The following is a 17625-nucleotide window of genomic DNA, read 5'->3' as shown; positions in this document are numbered from 1 at the left end:
AAATATTTCTAAGTTAGCATGTTTCCTATTGACTTGCATTAAAATTTTTGAATTCGGTGATGATAACAAATATGATGTGCGGCCAGTGAAATTGAATCCTGAACCACCGTGCGTCGTAGGGGTTGAGAGAAGGTTCGTTGACTCTTTCAGTTGTTCGATATGCAAACAAGCTCCTCTATTTATTCGACTATACAAAGTGCACACATGCAAGCTCAGAACTGTTTACAAATCACCAAATTAGTACGACCTAATGCAGTGGAATTATTTGTAGTTCTACTTGGCAAACACCCATTTTCCTCCAAGGTAGAAGAAAAAACACGACTATACATCGCACCACTGCAAAAAGGCGTTCATTTTCACTTCTATTTTGTCCCCCGCACAAATATTCCAGAGTTTCTTAACTGAATTGAAAAATATGCGCTACATTTTATGCACAAATCACCAGAAATAAAATATGTTCCCCATCTGTTGTCTTTCTAACGAGTAATGGCATTAATTTTACTTTTTTCCCACCAGTAACAATCAGGGGAACGTAAGGAACGCACATACTAATGCTCTGTTGTACTTACATCACTCCTAAATTCCCTAAGTTATGGTGGATATCTTCATTCTTGCTATTTCATCCATAACTTTGCGTTTACGAGTGAATAAATAACAATTAACATTTCTTGTGTGGTCAATGGTGAGGCATTTGACGGTCTCACAACCATAGCGTCTCTTGTCCCAAGTGCACAATGAGGAAACAAGTCAGTTAGATTCTTTCCAGTGGCAGCTTGAATATAAGCTATGAGTCCAATTTGAACAATTTGTGTTTGCACCCTCCACCGTAGCATGGGGGTATACTAATTTCGTCATGCCGTTTGTCAAAGTACTTATGTACTTTATCCCCTTGACATTCTGAGTTGATTTAGCCATGCCCGTCCGTCGAAAGAACTCTATTTTTAAAGGTAAATCTTCTTGAAATTTTACACTAACACTTCCTTTCAGTTTTGTTCGGATGGCATTTTAAATGGCAATATCGCTCCATATTTTGATATAGGTGCCATACAAAACCGCTCTTGGATCCTAAATTCTTGAGCCTCTAGAGGTCGCAATTCCTTTCCGATTTGGCTGATATTTTGCACGAGGTGTTCTAACTTCCAATAACTGTACCAAGAATGACCTAAATCGGTTCATAATCTGCCATGGATGCCATACAAACCGATCTCGCATTTTGACTTCTTTGGCTGAATTTTTGCAAAAGGTGTTTTGTTTTGTTGCTTTTCAGCAACTGTGCCAAATACTAAATCTAAATCTGTTCATAACCTGATATATTGTAGCTGTCATGTTAACCGATCTTTAGATTGAATTCTTGAGCCTCTCGAAGGCGCATGAGCCTTGAGCTATACACTGTGCCGGCCAACATATTCACATGGGGCTCAAAACTAAGATAATTGTCAATAATGACACCCAGACACTTATGCTAATTGACAGTGTCTGTCTGACCAAACATTATCGCCCTAGATTTTCGGGGATTTAATAATAATGAATCCCTTGAAGTCCACGATTCAAGGACGTATTAATATACACTTTTTCATATCCAAGGTATTGAGGGCTGAAGATCACCACTCAAGGCAAGTAAAACATCATCAGCAAATAAAAAATAATCTACAAGGGACATCACATAGGCTTGTGCAAAGATCGTAACATATAGCATTTAAAAAGTGGTTCCAACACTGACACCTACAGAATACACGGTCGACCAGAAACCCTGCCTTCATGCTTACAAACTTAAATCTGCAATGCAAATACGTCATTACTAGCCTACATGCGGAGCATGTGAAATTAAGCTGTTCTCTGAATTTAATATTCACAATAGCATAAAAAACAGAATTAAAGGCCTTCGTTAAGTCCAAGGAAACCTAGGCACAGTTCTTACTGGCATTAATTTCACTCCGCAAGTTGTCTGTAAGAAGTAACAAAAGAGATGTTGTACTATGGCCATAAGCGTAGATAGGTCTCTGGGGCGACAAATCAAATTTGCCACAAATTAAAACTTCTTGGGGCCGTAGAAGACTAATCGGAAGATCGGTTAATATGGGAACCTTTGCAGTAGCTAAGGGATTCCGGAGGTGGCTAAGTCCCCGCCAGAGAATCTGTAGCCCTTTATATATATTTTTAAATTAATATACACTTTTTCATATCTAACTGAACCCGCTTCAAATGTTCGATTCCAAAAAATAGACAACTATGAAGAAAAATTGCTAAGTGAATGCGACCAATTTAAATTGTGGTCCACTACTCACAAAGTGCAAAAAAATTTTAAAAGCTTGGTAATTGTGAGCTGCAAATGTCAAATGTATGGGGTATGGGTATTCCACTACTTTAAAGTCTCCAGCATTATGGTGATGACTTTTTGATTTTTTTTCCTCAAAAGTGTTTTCCGTTTGCACGAATGAATGAATTTAGGCCAATTGAACACTGAAATAAAACTTATTCTACTAGAATTTAAGAAAAAAAAAATTACGCACAAACTACTTTGAAATTAAATTTTTCTGAAATTTCTTAAATCATTACCTGCGCGAGGTTCTTTTACAAATCAACTTACATATATGTAAGATTTTATCTAATCATTAATAAAGACTCACCAAAATATAATACGTGGAACTAACTTCTTCGAAAGTTAGGGTGCTTTCGACAGACAGACGGACGGACATGGCTAGATCGACTTAAAATGACATGACGATCAAGAATGTATATACTTTATGGGGTCTCAGACGCATATTTCGAGGTGTTATAAACAGTATAACGAAATTAGTATACTGGGGATATATGGAGGTATAAAAAACCTCAGATTGGGTAATTTTGTACCCATAAGGCGATACCTTTCATAATTTCATTAATAGAACAGCGCACTGGATACATTTGTTTATTGCATATTTATACTCTTAAATAGATTCACATAACTAGTCTTAAAAAAAGAAAAATTAATTCGCGGATGGAAAAGTTTTCGTATTCTTTTTTCGACACTAAGAGTTTTTTTTAAGTAAATAGTAGATGCTTTTGTTCCCGTAGTAGAGACATTTTCTTAACCTCCTTCAACCTACTCGTTGTTCTTCCTCTCTCTCCCCCGGTATAACTACGAATCTAGTGTATAGTGATGCTTGCCGTTTTAAGTTTAATGGAAAGAATGAAGTCTACATCTCACCTTTCCACCAGCTAGGCAAGATTCTTATTTAAGTAATTAACGCCAATTAAAATATTTATGTGGTGGAGTTCATGTGTATGTACGAGTATATCCGATATGTTGTAAACAATGTGAAATAAGTGTAGATTAATTATGTAGAGATGCTCTCCTACCAACGCCATTATGAGTCGTTATACCCACTACTGCGACGGTAAGGCAATATGGTTCAATCCTTGTAAATAAACGTCAGCTGTCAGTTAAAGTAATAGACGAACGAATGAACAAAAACTTTATATATCCTGTCATTCACTCATTTTATTGTACAGGGCATGGATTGCTTAACTCCATCCAGTCATGTGAGTTGTGATGAGTAATAAAATGGGTCATTTCACCCATGCCTGCTATGGATAGCCAACTACATACAAAATTCTAAATTGACAAATTTGTAGCAAATACTTTTCGCTTAGCGTTCTGCAAATATCTAATATCTAGGATAATAGCAAAAAGGGTGATTTTTTAGCTACTATCTTTTAAAGAAATTGCACATTCCAAGGAAAATCTTGAAATTATCCATGAATTAAAAAACTGAAGTGCTTGGAATTTTTTTTTTTCAATCGGCTGCCATGGTATTGCTGTAAATTTACCGAAATCTCCTTCCATTAAAGTTATAGAGGACGATATGTAATATGGTGCTTAAGTAAAATCAAATGAAGGCTATATTCCAGATGTTATTAAAGAAGGGGTAAAGATTCTAACACCAATTTGTAATACAAACTTTTTTCGATTCAATTAAAAAAAGTGATTGATTCAATTAGTTTTTTTTAATTGAAAATTAAAATATTTCTAGCACAATTAGATTAAATCAATTAATATTTTTAATTCATATTAAAAAATCATATTTTATCAAAAAAATTGAATCAATTAATTTTTTAAAAGAAAGCGATTCAATTAAATTTCTAATTTTTATCGACTTTTTTTCTGTGTACTGAACTCCACTTTAATGTGGCCGATATATTTAGTATACTTATACGTGTTCTCTGTGAACGGTTCAGTGAGTGCGTATTAACATTTTCTTTTTGAGCTAATTTGAAGGCATCAAACTTTTTCCAACTTTTTGCACCATTCATTGTTTTCTCTTTTTTCACTTATCGGTGTATATGTCAGCTATATGCAAATCTTGATCGATCTAGGTCAAATTGTAGAAATATGTCGAGGGGCTTAACTTAACTCACTATCCCAAATTTCGGCGACATCGTATAATAAATGCGCCTTTTATGGGCCAAAAACCTTAAATCGAGAGATTGGTCTATATGGCAACTATATTCAAATCTGGACCGATCTGGACCAAATGAATTAAGGGTGTCGGGGGGCTTAAACCAACTAACTGTCTTAGATTTTGGCAAAATCGGACAACAAATGCGCTTTATATGGGCGAAAGGCCTTAAATCGAGAGATCGGTCTATATGGCAGCTACATCCAAATCTGAACCGATCTGAGCCAAATTGAAGAGGAATATTAAAGTACATAACACAACTCACTGTTCCAAATTTTAGCAAAATCGGATGATAAATATGGCTTTTATGGGCCTAAGACCCTAAATCGGCGGATCGGTTTACATGGCAGCTATATCAAAATCTGGACCGATTTGAGCCAAATTTTAGAAGGATTTTGAGGTGCTTAATTTAACTCACTGTCCCAAATTTCAGCAAAATCGGATAATAAATGTGGCTTTTATGGTCCTAAGACCCTGTATCGGCGGATCGGTCTATATGGGGGCTATATCAAGATATAGTCCGATTTAGCCCATCTTCGCATTTAACCTGTTTATGGACAAAACAAGAATATGTGCAAAGTTTATCTCTATATTTTTAAAGACTGTAGCGTGATTTCAACAGACAGACGGGCGGACATGGCTAGATCGTCTTAGATTTTTACGCTTATCAAGAATATATATTCTTTATAGGGTCGGAAATGGATATTTCGATGTCTTGCAAACGGAATGACAAAGTGAATATACCCCCATCCCTTGGTGGTGGGTATAAAAAAAGAACGAAATAATGATGGCCGAAATACATGGGCACAAGAGATATATCCAAATAAGGCTCAACTTAGACCATAATCGGATGTAGGTGGACTTCATTAAACTTCTTGTTCCAAATTTCATGTCAAAATATAAAATCGCATAATCAGTCGTCTCCTATGTGAACCATCTTTAATCAGGATATCGAGGAGCCTAAATCAACTGACTCATTCAAATTTCAGCGAAATCGGGTACAAAATTTGGACAACACCTTACGTCGGAAAATGGATAGAGTTCTTAAATTTATTTTGTTATATTTAATTTTTATGAACATATAATAAAACACAAATTTCTAAGTGCCTCACTCAGTGCCTTTTATGTAGGCCATTTCACAACATATTTCTTTGTTGAAAATAAACAAGAAAATCAAGAATAAAAATATATATATATAAATATATGCACACATTAGATAATGAGATTAAGCATATTTCCTATTGAAAATGTCTTAAATCTATTTTTAAATATTGAAAATGATGGACACTGTTTTACATATTTATGTAAATCATTAAATTCTAATCTGCCATTGCATTCTATTCTTTGCTTGGTCATCTCCAGGCGACATCTAACGATTCTCAGGACTGGGTTCTGCCTAGGATTGTGATAGTAATACTGTGTACGACTTTATACATGTAATAAGCAACAAATGATTTTTATTGGAAGGACAGCTTTCGCAATATATCGATATAGTGACAATGTCGGGTGCATACCTCGTAGCCTTCATACATTATTTAGGGGCTTGTTTTGCAATATTTGTAAGGAGTTTAAATCTGCATTCTTTTTACAACCATATAAGCGATAAATAGTTCAAGTTAATTTGTATTAAAGATTCAAAAATCATTAGCTTTGCTCTCTCGTCTAGCTTATTTCGAAGTTTACACAATACACCAACAACAGGCGATATTTTTGACTTCTCGCTGTCAGTCTGGGCTTTCCATTGAAGATTATTCTGTATGTGTGTACCCACGTATTTTACCACTTTCACTTCATTCACCACCACACTATTTGACAGAGTTATAGAATCATAGTTCCCAAAATGACGAGGCTCAAATTTGATCAATTTGGTTTTTTCGCCGATTTTAGAGCTGAGTTATCACAAATAAAACATGAAAAAATCATTTGCATATGCCATTTATATACAAATTGAACAGCAATGGACCGGGTACACTTCCTTAAGGTACTCCGTACTACACAATAAATGGAAGTTTTGCAACCATTGACTTCTACATACTGCCTTCTATTCGTAAGTTAGTTTTTCGTTCACGACCTCTTAGTCCATAAAACCACCGCTCTTCAACTACAACGTTATGATCAACTACATCAAAGATCTGCTGAGATCATAAAACATTGTACCAACGCCAGTGAAGGCATTGCCTAGACGTCTGCATACTTAATTTATAACAATGATGACTACGGCCTTCTCACTGCCGCATCCCAGAAGCATTTCCCGTTCCATGTAAGAGTTGAGCTGTAAATGTTTAAATTTTTTCCAAACTTTTTATAGAGAGCAGATAATACAGACATTGGATGATAATTAGAGGCTGTGTTAGCAAATTTTTCTTTCTGGATTGGTATGATTTTTTTGTATTTGTAGCATTTCTTGGTAAAAACTAGCAGTTATTGCTCTATCAAAAATTACCACACTTACCGGAATAAGCTACCTCGAGCACTCTGCTATCAATGATACCGGAATTCTATCAAAACCTGTTTTTTTTTATTCCATAGCCTTTAGCATATTTTTAATATCCATTTCGATTATGCTCTGGAATTCATATACATCGTGACAACGCTAAAGTGATATTAAATCATTCCAACTTTCTCTAGAGTAACAATTGATTTCTTCTCTCAAAGCCATTACAGAATTGTAAAAATGATCATTGAGGTGTTAGGCTGTATCTTAGTTTTAATTTATAATATTATACAACATCACCGCTTGTTGTTCGCCCTAAGGTTATATTTAGAAATTGCTAGCATTTCTTGGGGTCTCCCTTTATTTTGAAAGACTGTTTTATTAATACATATTCGTAGCTTCCTGTGTAGCAGTTTTAACTATCTTACTCAATCGATTAAGACGATTTTCTCGTTCCCTTGTAGATTTTCTTCTTCTTTGTACTAAGAGTTAATTCTTCATCATTACTAAGGATTGTAAATTTCGATTAATCCACGATGCTACGTCATGATTTTTTTTTTGGATTTTGTTGTTATAATTGTAGAAAATTAAATCAGATAAAGAAGTTATAACTGTAGATGTGTCAGTTGAAGGTTCACCAGTTAACCGTAGATTATTTACTTTGGTTCCCACAATTTTTATACCCTCCACCATAGGATGGGGGGTATACTAATTTCGTCATTCTGTTTGTAACAACTCGAAATATTCGTCTGAGACCCCATAAATTTTATATATTCTTGATCGTCGCGACATTTTATGTCGATCTAGCCATGTTCGTCCGTCTGTCCGTCCGTCCGTCTGTCTGTCGAAAGCACGCTAACTTCCGAAGGAGTAAAGCTTGCCGCTTGAAATTTTGCACAAATTCTTCTTATTAGTGTAGGTCGGTTGGTATTGTAAATGGGCCATATCGGTCCATGTCTATATCAAGCTACCATATAAACCGATCTTGGGTCTTAAATTTCATCCCCGATTGGGATGAAATTTTGCACGACGCGTTTTGTTATGATATCCAACAACTGTGCCAATTATGGTTCAAATTGGTCCATAACCTGATATAGCTGTCATATAATCCGATCTTGGGTCTTGACTTCTTGAGCCTCTAGAGTGCGCAATTGTTATTCGATTGGAATGCAATTTTGCACGTCGTATTTTGTTGCGATATTATGGTCTGAATCGGTCTATAGCCCGATACAGTTCCCATATAAATCGATCTCTCTATTGTACTTCTTGAGCCCCCAAAAGGGTGCAATTCTTATTCGAAGTGGCTGACATTTTACACAGGTCTCCAACATATAATATAATTGTGGTCCAAACGGGACCATATTTTGATATCGCTCTACTAGCAGAGCAAATCTTTTCTTATATGCTTTTTTGCCTAAGAAGAGATGCCGGGAAAAGAACTCGACAAATGCGATCCATGGTGGAGAGTTTATAAGATTTGGCCCGGTCAAACTTAGCACGCTTTTACTTGTTTTTTTTTTCTGTGTTCCTGTGTCAAATATTTTCCTTATCTCATCTCTGGATAAATCGTCAATAACCACTCCAGAACAATTAGTACAGGATAGAAATTTGTGATCCGATAATCCGGTTTCAATGGTGTCCATTCTAAGAACATTGCGCAAACTACTGAAAACGTTGTCTATTTATGTTCCAGTTGCAGGTCTACATTTCTTTTAAAACAACTTTGCATGGTATTGATGGCAGTTTAGAAAATGTTGAGGATTACACCACATTCAACGGGGGTGGGTTTCTGCCGGGCCTAACCTAACTAAATAACAATGACGAAGAGAAATACATTTCTATGCTTTCTGCTAGATAAAAATTAAAATGTCAAGTATAAATATATTTATTGTTTTTCTTTTCTACATCTTATTACAGGTTATGATTTAAAATTCCCATGCAACGGACATTTCACCTTGGCGGGTTCAAACCAAAAGTAAGTAGGTTTGGGCAACACTATTGAAACCATTTTATTTAACACTCCCTTTACTATTTCCTTATAAATTTGTCAGACATCTATAAAATGTGTACAATATTTAACCGAGGGTCGTTATCATTCTCATCGTTATCTTCTTCAGCAGTCTTTATATTCGCTTTTTTATTTGATTTTCACATATACCTAGAATGGCAAGTGTCCTCTGATGCCACACATAATTCGGAAGCATAAATATCTTGACTGACTTATTGGGCTTGGACATAACCGTTGATACTAAGGGCTGTGTAACACGCATGGAGTTTACATGCGATAATGATCTTCATCACCTTCATCAAATCCTAGGAGAGGCGTCAACTTTTGCAATCAATCACAATACACTCAATGCCTAATTCAATAAGTGGCCACTATGGGTTAATGTTTGTACTTGGCACTACATACATATTCGCAAATGTCCTATAGCACCAAAAATCAAATACGTATGCGATTCTATTCCATTAACATAAGTACATGGATCACAAGCACAATGACGCCTTGCATGTCTAGCAAGAGCCCTGTATATAGTACATATAAACAATTTACTATTTACTAGGAATAGCTTTATGAATATTAGGTTGGACCGGGGCTCAGTTCAAGGTCGATTAACAGCAGGAGCCAAACCCTCCTCTCATCTTTCTCAACAAATTTGAAATTTTTAATAAATTTTTTTTAGGAAATAGAAGTTCTCTATTTCCGGCTGCTTTTATAAGACGTAAAGAACGTTGACATTGCATATTGAATGATTTCGATTTAACTAAATCCAAAAACAAATCCACATAATTTACACTGCATTTGAGATCATTTAAATGACTTGCACAAGCGTACATTCGTACGCATTTGCATTTGTTTTTGTTACTTTTTCGATTATTCAATTATGAAATCGGATTTATTTGGGATTGCATAAATACAGCGAAAATTAAATTAAATGCACTCACTCTCGGTCCACGTCAATGTATTATTGTATTATTCATAGAGCCCAGAAGACAATTTTGATCTCATGAACACATAGACATTCCTTGCTAGTCAATGTGCAAAACATGTATGAATGAGATCAACAGAAGCGTAACCCAATCTGTTAAAATACTGACAGCTCATTGTTCAAATGGTTCTCCCACAGATTGTTCAGAAAAAGAAGTTTTTCATTCAGTTCAGAACACGTTTTCAGGTCCTATGGTGGTCAACTATTCCTTGTATATAAAAACAATTAGGATTGTGGAATTCTGTAATAATTCCCAATGACTCTCTTTTGCTTTCTATGCATAAAAAGAACATTCCTTAAAACTTATAAAAACAAATCATGCTGAAAAGTGTATTATTGTAGATTCAATGTAGGCGAACTTTAAGCCCATAAAAATGTTAGTGCTCACCGAATCGATAGTTGAATCAGTCTTGCCCTCGACGCATCATGTCAATGATGTCTGACCAACAACGCATTGAACACGTTTGTCTCAATGCCAGCCAGTAACTCCTAATGGTATGTCCAGTAATCAATAAAAACAACATTTCCCCTAAGCACCTCTGGCCACAAAATGGCAGAAAAGTGATTTTTCATTTATTGGGCAAATATTCATATCCTTTGAGTACACTCACATTCACATACCAGATATGAAATTAGATAGGAGTTTAAGTTGTTTTTTGTTATTTATAATAGGTTGTGGTAATTTTTACTCAATTCAAGATACATATGTTATACAACAATACAACAATTTTATGGCCAAACAAAACACCAGGCCAGTTATAACTTGCTTATATAACAAGCAAATAGCAACTTAAGTCGGCAAACACCGACATTTTTTGCGGTCCTACAAACAAATTCGTTTAGTAATAATACCCTATATATGGCAGTCGTGGTAAGGAGTGTTTTTATAACCCCCCGCTATGGTTATGCATTTTCCGGCTTTTTACAATCCCGGGAAAAAGGGAATGGTAATTTCTTAAATTTTCATGAATCACTCGAAATTTTGTTCTTATATTTCCATGAACATTAAAACTCGATGGAAGATTGGAATAAAACATCATGTTAACTCAAATTTCCCTTGAATTTTCTAATGAATTTTTTGGACGATTATTTTCAAGATTTAATATACTTTTTGTAATTGTGCACTTTTCAAATCTCATAAACACCATTGTGCCAATTTCTCATTTATAAAACTAGGTAGTAATGACTTTTTTACAAGCTAATATCCCTTTAACATATTTTGATGAGTTTTTATTAAAGACTACCGCTCCGCTGCTCCTTCATTGACATCCCGCGAAAAATATTTTAATGCCATATGTATCTGCCCAGAACAATTTTTTTATCTACTCCAAAACACTATACCCTCTATATGTACCCCATATAGCCATGATTGGCAATTATTCCCATTTGAGGAACGATTTTGGCGTCTAATATTATCATGACTTCCCCCTTCCGATATCAACAAATTATATAGCCTATTGCTGCTTTCCGACCATATTCGTAATCTTCACCCGAATACCTTTCATTTTAGATCTATATTGTGATTAGGGTAGGGGCGGCCCCCTAGGTATCTGGACCCAATGTTTATTATCAAATTAATACTCTACTCCCGAATACCTTTCATTTGAGTCCCATATTGTCCCGATCGGTCCACCTTTATTTTTGCGTGGTGCTTTCAGGGGAAGGGGAGGGCCTGCCTCCTAACGATACCAACAAATTCTATAGCCTATTGCTCCTTCCAAGTCATAATCGTAATTTACTCCGTAATATCTTTCATTTTAGTTCTATATTGTGATTAGCGTAGGAGCGGCCCCATGGCGGTACCTGGACTCAATGTACTGGACTCAAAATAATACTCTACTCCCGAATACCTTTCTTTTGAGTCCCATATTGTCCGAATCGGCCCACTGTTATTTTTGGATGGAGCTTTTGGGGTAAGGTGGATGGTCTGCCCACTTACGATATCAACAAATACTATAGCCTATTTCTCTTTGCAGACGATATTCGTAAGCTACTCCCTAAAAGCTTTCATTTAAGACCTATATCGACATTATCGTCCAATATGCGAATTTGAGAGGGTTTTGGGGTCAGGACGATCCCCGATTTTTAACATCAAGTTGGAACACTACTCTCTTTCATTTGAGTCACATACTGTTCCGATCGGTTTACTTTTATTTTTGGGCGGTGCTTTTGGAGTTAGGGGGAAGGTCCGCCCCCTTCAAATATTAAAAAATTTTATAGCCTAAAATTCCTTCCAGACCATCCTACACAGTCTATGAAAATTTCAGGAAAATCGGTTTAGCCATTTTCGAGTCTATTCGAAACAAAAAAAAACACACTTTGAGTTTTATATAATAGACTAGCTGGACAGGGCCCGCTCCGCTGTGCCTCCTTACACTCTTTTATTTCATCTGAGCCCTATACTTGCACACGGTCAGGAGAAAAGTCCTGTTTAGGGGTGCTAGGATATTAAATTCGTTTTCTACTATCAAATACGTGTTATTTGAGCCCATTATTGTCATGTCAATGTCAAGCATATTGAAGGTTGCGGTCAAGATATTCAGGGCTACGGGTCCCGTTCAGATGCACACAAATTAATTTTTTTGTATTGGTTATCTACCTTCAAAATTATATTTCAAAGCTACCACTTTGGATACCACTTTTTTAAAGATCCGCAGGTCCTCCTGTGTCTATCCCAATTTGAGGGTAAAAAATGAACTTTGCTACCAAGGGCTTTTTATTGCTGTCCTATTCTATCCGGATCGGCCTTCATTTACTATTTTTAACTCTTTTTTTGGTAGGGGATTGCCCTCTGACACGTCCTTTCATTTGAATACAATATATTCTCGGTCGTCCTACATGACAGTTTAGTGTTGTTTTTATTGACAGGAGAGGGTCGGTCCCCCCGACGCTAAGACCCAAACGACAATTTTTTTGAGTCCTTTATTGTCGAGATCTACATTTCCGACTGAACGACAAGGAATACTTTTTGAGAACAAAATATCAAAAATTCATCACCCTAAATTGACTTGCCGGCAAAGGCAAAGAAACCTTGTTGACGACTTATTAGGGTGGTGACTTTTATACAAATTAGTTTTCCTGTATCATATTTTGATGAGTTTTTTTTAAGATTTACAAAATCTTAAACATAAGGCGATGCGATAAAGAAAAACCTCATGAATAAAAAATTTTACAAAAATTTAATTTCAAGGGTGACTTTTTAGCTATTATCTTTTTGGCTATACTGCTTTAAATAGCTCACTCACGTTTCGTGTTTTGTTTCACTGACAACCATCTTCAGTTTGATTTATAATTTAACCCTGATTCACCTTAAAAACAAAGAACGCTTGCAAATTATTGAATTTTATTATCAAAACGCGTGCTCTGTAAAAAAGCTCATTTTTGGCTCAATGGATACTTAAAAAACAGAATTGTTGATTTTGGAGTGAAGAGCAGCCAGAAGCATTGCAAGAGCTACCAATGCATCCAGAAAAAGTCACCGTTTGGTGCGGTTTATGGGCTGGTGGCATCATTGGACCGTACTTCTTCAAAGATATATATGATGCGAATCGCGAATGGTGAGAGCTATCGTGAGATAATATCCAACTTTTTTTGCCCAATATGCAAGAGCTTGACTTGCATGACGGTGCCACATGCCACACAGCACGCGTAACAATGGACTTATTGAGAGGCAAGTTCGGTGAACATTTTATTTCACGTGCGATTTGACGCCTTTAAACTATTTTTTATTGGGAGCTATGTTATGGCTCATGTCCATACAGACCCGCCCGCTTCAATTGACACATTGGAAGACAACATTAAACCATTTATTCGTGACCGGCATCTCCGAAAGGTTGGAAATAATATGCAAAAATTGGACTAAGCGGATAGATATTTTGTGGCGCAGCCACGGTCAACATTTGCATGCAATATCTCCCAAACATGTAATTATATGGACCAAACTATACTTCTTATTAGAGTCGGTTGGGATTGTAAATGGGCTTTATCGGTCTATGTTTTGATATAGCTGCCATATAAACCGATCTTAGATATTGACTTCTTGCCTCTAGAGGGCGCAATTCTTATCCGATTTGGCTGAAATTTGGCATGAAATGTTTCGGTATGAGTTCTAACAACTGTGCTGAGTATGGTGGAAATCGGTTCATAACCTGATATAGCCGTCATATAAACCGATCTGGGGTCTTGACTTCTTGATCCTTTAGAGAGAGCAATAACTATCCGATTTGGTTGAAAGTAAGCATGACGTGCTTTGTTATGACTTCCAACAACTGTGCAAGGTATGGTTTAAATCGGTTCATAACCTGATATAGCTGTCATATAAACCGATCTGGGAACTTGACTTCTTGAGCCTCTAGAAGGCGTAATTATTATCCAATTTGGCTGAAGTTTTGAACAACGGCTTCCCCCATAATCTCCAACGTACGTGTCAAATGCGGTCGGAATCGGTCTATAGCCTGATACAGCAACCGATCTCCCTATTTTACTTCTTGAACCTCTAGAGAACGCAATTCCCGTTCGATTTGGGTGAAATTTGGCATGACATGTTTTGTTATGACTTCCAACAACTGTACCAAGTATGGTTCAAATCGGTCCATAACCTAATATAGCTGTGAAATAAACCGATCTGGGATCTTGAATTCTTGAGCCTCTAGAGAGCGCAAATATTATCGGATTTGTACAACGGTTTCTCTCATTATCTTCAACATACGTCTCAAATATGGTCTAAATCGGTCTATAGCCTGAAACAGCACAATAGAGATACCGGGAAAAGAACTCGACAAATTTTATGCATGGTGGAAGGTATATAAGATTCGGCGCGAACGAACTTAGCATGCTTTTATTTGTTTTAATTTTTAACGATTTTTTTCAAACTTACCTCAAAATGTTTCTTATTTCATCACCTTTTTACCGTATAAGGTAAATTTTAAGACAACCATATTTGTATGAGATACAAATTAATTTAAATAGCAGTGTTCGTCCACTTGTAATAACATCGTCATTTGATGACCGATACTCACCATATTTGGCACAAGGACTGCCGACTTATGACTGCCAAAAAAGATTTTTTTTTAAATTTCTTAAATTAAAATTTTTGAAATCTATGAAATCTCCCACCCAAAAGGCGTTAAGTTCGGCAAAATGTTGAAGAGCCTAATACAAAGCACTGTCCCAAATTTCGGCGAAATCGGACAATAAATGCGCTTTTTATGGGGCCAAGACTTTAAATCGAGATATCGGTCTATATGGCAGCTACATCCAAATCTGGACCGATCTGTGCGATATTGCCGAAGATATGTCAAGGCCCTTAACCTAACTTACTGTCCTAAATTTCGGCGACATCGGACAATAAATGAGCATTTTATGGGCCCAAAACCATAAATCAAGAAATCGCTCTATATGGCAGCTATATCCAAATCTGAACCGATCTGGACCAAATTGAAGAAAGATGTCGAAGGGGCTAACACAACTCATTGTCCCAAATTTTAGCAAAATCGGATAATAAATGTGGGTTTTATGAGCCTAACACCATAAATCGGAGGATCGGTCTATATGGCAGCTATATCCAAATCTGGACCGATCTGAGCCAAATTGACGGAGGATGTCGATGGGCCTAACACAATTCACTGTCCCGAATTTCATCAAAATCGGATAATAAATGTGGCTTTTGTGGGCCTAAGACCCCAAATCGGAGGATTTGGTCTATATGGCAGCTATATCCAAATCTGAACCGATCTGGGCCAAATTAACGGAGGAAGTCGAAGGGCCTAACACAACTCATTGTCCCAAATTTCAGCAAAATCGGTTAATAAATGTGGCTTTTATGGGCCTTAGACCCTAAATCGGAGGATCGGTCTATATGGCAGCTATATCCAAATCTGAACCGATCTGGGCCAAATTGACGAAGGATGTTGAAGGGCCTAACACAACTCACTGTCCCAAATTTCAGCAAAATCGGATAATAAATGTGGCTTTTATTGGCCTAAGACCCTAAATCGGCTGATCGGTCTATATGGGGGCTATATCAAAATATAGATATAGTTGAAGGGCCTAACACAACTCAGTGTCCCAAATTTCAGCAAAATCGGATAATAAATGTGGCTTTTATTGGCCTAAGACCCTAAATCGGAGGATCGGTCTATATGGGGGCTATATCAAGATATAGTCCGATATAGCCCACCTTCGACCTTAACCTGCTTATGGACAAAAAAAGAATCTGTGCAAAATTTCAGCTCAATATCTCTATTTTTAAAGACTGTAGCGTGATTTCAACAGACAGACGGACGGACATGTCTAGATCGTCTTAGATTTTTACGCTGATCAAGAATATATATACTTTATAGGGTCAGAAATGGATATCTCGATGTGTTGCAAACGGAATGGCAAAATGAATATACCCCCATCCTTCGGTGGTGGGTATAAAAAAGGCTTCTACGAGATTAAGAAAATCAATGGATCGATTTATATCGAGAATATATCTGTTTATGGATTCACATGAACGATACTTGGTACGAATGTTAGAGGTAAAATTGATGTTTTAAGATGGGGTTATATTTACTAATAGGCTTATATGGATCCTAAATGGTGTGGATGTGCGAAGGTACAAGCATACTTCATAAACCAAATTTCAATCTTTTAAACAAAACATGAGTATTTTAGGGAATGAGAACTCAAATCGGAGGTCGCCTTATATGAACACTATATCCATACTGAAACGACATAGCCCCTTGTGCCAATCAAATAAATAGAAGTATCTGCCCCTAAATCCAAGTTGATTTCCACTTAGTCAGAACGCTAGAAATCGAAGATGGTCAAGACTTATGCTCTATGGGGTAGCAAATTGGTGTTTTGGTGGTGTTACACCACGCCATCAACCTAAGATTTATTCACTTGACATGACATAGATGCTGGACAGGAAATTGAACTTCAAATCCAACATTTTGGAAAGGGCAAGAAAGGCAACTCTTGCCCTATGCATTGGGGGTTGTCATGCATTGGGTATATCTCAGTTTGGTATCCCTCCAAATCTGAATATATGACTTTGCAGAATGACGCTTGCTGATACACATCCTTGAGTTAAAATCGGACTCGGCTATAAAAAGAGGCCCCTCATCATTGAGCTTAAACTTGAATCGGACTGCATTCATTGATAAGTGAGAAGTTTGCCCCTATTCCTTAGTGAAACGTTCATGGGCAAAAATTTGCATTTTTTCCATATGCTACTAGCCTATGGAAGAAAGAATCAATTAGTCTTTGAAATTGTCGAAAACTAATCAACGAAAGTGGTAAAATGGAGAAAAGACAAAGTGGATGGAATATAGGCCTCGTATGAACCACAAGCTGTATGACGACGGTAGCATAGATAAAAGCATCAAAACACAAAATTTGCGTTGGCTGGGTCATATTGTCAGAATGAATGAAGACGCTCCAGCAAAGAAGTTTTTTGAAGGCGTCCATAATAGAACACGCAAAGCGGACATACCAAAACATCGATGGGATGACGTAACCAAATGGAGAAAGACAATTCAAAACTGGATGTCAGAGATTGGAGAAGGAACGCAGAAGATCGAGGCGCTTGGAAATCTATACTTCGTTCGGCTAGACGAATCAATGTTCTGTAATGGCCATCGAAAGTAAGTAAGTAAAGGACTCATGGCCGTCCTCATGTGATGTGAGAGATCTCATTGTATTTAGTCGGCTTTCAATTGTACGCCCTCAAGTCAACCATGTATCCCATTGCAATCCAATCCATTAAACCGCAAAC

At 36.7% G+C, this 17625-nt stretch overlaps 1 protein-coding gene across 5 annotated transcripts in view; it reads left to right on the top strand.

Annotated features, from left to right (window-relative positions):
• Positions 1–17625, top strand: part of LOC106095848 (myb-like protein F) — a 210084-nt gene that overhangs the window by 114895 nt on the left and 77564 nt on the right. For all 5 annotated transcript variants that reach the window (XM_013263252.2, XM_059362756.1, XM_059362753.1 and 2 more), the window contains one exon: positions 8791–8848. The gene's annotated coding sequence lies outside the window, so the exon portion shown is untranslated. The remainder of the gene's footprint in view (positions 1–8790; positions 8849–17625) is intronic.

The sequence above is a fragment of the Stomoxys calcitrans genome, chromosome 1 (assembly GCF_963082655.1).
Source record: "Stomoxys calcitrans chromosome 1, idStoCalc2.1, whole genome shotgun sequence".
Classification (NCBI taxonomy): Eukaryota; Metazoa; Arthropoda; class Insecta; order Diptera; family Muscidae; genus Stomoxys; species Stomoxys calcitrans.
Note: the sequence above shows the minus strand (reverse complement) of the source record. Positions and strands in the feature narration are given on the sequence as shown.